The sequence below is a fragment of the Lotus japonicus genome, chromosome 2, assembly GCF_012489685.1.
Source record: "Lotus japonicus ecotype B-129 chromosome 2, LjGifu_v1.2".
Lineage (NCBI taxonomy): Eukaryota > Viridiplantae > Streptophyta > Magnoliopsida > Fabales > Fabaceae > Lotus > Lotus japonicus.
In genome coordinates this window covers 41,871,554-41,874,037 of record NC_080042.1, presented here as the reverse complement: position 1 = coordinate 41,874,037, position 2,484 = coordinate 41,871,554, and the positions used below count along the sequence as shown (strand labels likewise).

The 2,484-nt window shown below is 39.7% G+C and overlaps 1 long non-coding RNA gene across 1 annotated transcript; it reads left to right on the top strand.

Moving 5' to 3' along the window:
• Nucleotides 1-426: 426 nt before the first annotated feature.
• LOC130738010 (uncharacterized) lies at nucleotides 427-2,037 on the top strand. The gene is made up of 2 exons (XR_009019095.1): nucleotides 427-1,575; nucleotides 1,680-2,037. It is a non-coding gene; the product is annotated as an uncharacterized LOC130738010 (long non-coding RNA).
• The last annotated feature ends 447 nt before the right edge of the window (nucleotides 2,038-2,484 follow it).

Genomic DNA, 2,484 nt, shown 5'->3' with positions numbered 1-2,484 from the left:
CGTGCTAATTGCACTAAGAGACTAAACTTGATTGGATGGTTATAATGAGGATAGTTTCAGAAAGAGATGACGTTAGTGGATTGTTAGATTCTAAGATGACTTATTGCGTAAGAGACTGTTGGTAGAAGAAGCTTGTGATGAGATTAGAATAGTATTAGCATGAGGTTTATGGTAGTGAGTATTATGGTTGAGCTGTTAGTGTGAGAGCACGACGATATCGGTGAAGTCGTTCATATAGCGAGTGAGTTAGGCTTTGGATCTTGATGCTTAGTACACTAGCATGAGCATGTTATTAGGTCTAGTCGAGGATGATTGATAATACCTAAAAATTGCTTTTGTCTTGTATGTCACCTTTAAGGTATTTCGTTGTAACGTTTCCCTGTATTGGGATGCGTTCTGACACTACTTGTAGGGTGGAAGGAAATGTCAGGGAACGGTATTCCCGAGCTTTCTCTGACACCAAGTTTCGAGGACGAAACTTTCTTTTTAGAGGGTAGTATTGTAAGACTCTAAAATAAATAATTAGATTATTGATTTATTTTCGACGTATTAATTATTTTTGTGTGTACTATTCTATTTTAATCTTAGGAATTTCCACTCTTTAATTATCTCTTTTTTTATTGAAGAGATGACCTGCTCTAACAGGTCACCTTTCCTAATTCCCTATGATAGCCTATCATAAAAGAATATCCTTTATTCTTCTCTCATCCTCATTACACATTCAAATTTCTGATAACCTTCTCTCTCTTCGTGGTCCCTACCCCACCAATCAAAATTGAATTTACACTCTCTTCCCTCACTCACCCCCAACCGTCCTCATTCTTTCTCTCTCTCTTTAATTAGTCAAATTTGGTTTCTTCTCCACTACTCTTCCTCTCTCCTACGCGGGTCCCACTCCTACCAATCAGATATTATTTTCTTTTCTTTCTCTCCCTTCATCCACTCCCTCAACCGCTCTCTCTCTCTTCCACCCTCCTCATTCACGTTTCTTTTTCTTCCTTCCCACTACAGCTTCTTCTCTTTTTCCTCTGCAACTCACCCACAACACCTTCTTCTTCTTCAATTTATTTTTGTTGCAAAACCCATCACCATCACCTTCTCTTCTCTTCACCACAGCCCCAGTTACTCCTTCTCCTCCCTTAAGCTGAGCATCAGCACCATGTCCTTCTTCTCCTTCCATGTGCAAACCACCATGGCATCACCCAAGCTAGCCACCACCGCCAGCAGCCACGGTGACGCCGCCACCTCCTTCAGCTGCGAGCACCACCACGTCCTCACCACCATCACGTGACCATGAACGAGCCACCTTGGTCACCACCACAAAACCCTAGCCGCCACCTTTTTCCTCCGATCTCCGGCGACCCATTAAGTTTTTGGAGAAACAAACACCACCAATGAACTCCCCTCATCATCCGCAACAAAACCCCTCCATCGATTCGATGATCGGCCACCGTGACTCCGGCGACCGCCGTCGCCGCCGTCTTCTCCGGCAAGCTTTGTTCTGAGAAAGGAGGCCAATTTCTTGAAGCTCTCAACCTCCTCTTCCTGAATCTAAGGCTCAATCATCTTTAAGAGGTGATTATTCTTATCTATTTCAAATTTCCCTTTTCAAAACCCTAGCTTTTCTCTTGTTCATATCCTGAGTTCCATTCTCTGAGTTATGTGCCTTTATCATTCAGTTTCAATGGCTACTGGAGGAAGGGGAGAGCCCGACCAGACCAGACCAGAGGAAGAAGTGAAGCTCAGTCCCATGACCATGAGACTTGAGGTAGAAGGAGAAAGAATTGAACACTGTGTTTAGAAATTATATGTTAATTGAAAAGATAAGATTATTGGTTGTATGGTTTTTGTCAATTGTTAGTCTAGGGTTAATATATTTTTCTGATTTGGAAAATAGAAATTGGATTTTAGTTTTACAAAATGTATCATGGTGCTGCTGTATTTCTTTTATATATAGGAAGCCTTGTACTTTAGCCCTTTGTGAATTAAAGTACAAAGGTTAGGTTTTCAGAATGAAAACTTAGTAGGATTTACGAACTCTTGAACTCGTTCTTAAGCTGTGTTAACAAATGAATTTCAAGAAGTTGTCTTCATAAGAATTGTAGATCTTTTCGTTAGAAAACGTTTGCCGCTGGTTTCATGTCGTTCCGACTCGTGTAGCTCAAGTTATGCGCATTTTAGTGAGCACGGGTTAAGCTGTCCCGTTTCTCAGGAACTGCTGTTAGTATTCTATTTTTCCTGAATTTTGTACTTCGAATTTAGACTTGAAAATTTATAGGGATTTACAAAACCTGTAGACGAAACCATGATAAAAATATTAGATTTTTTGGAGTGCATTTGACATATTTAAAAATTAGCCAAAGTCGCTGTACAGTTTATAATCGTTTGACAAAATTAGTTATTTCAAGTGCAAAGAATTACTTTGGAAAATAGATGAGAAAATATTTTATTTTAAAATTATATTACAATGCTTGAATAACTTGT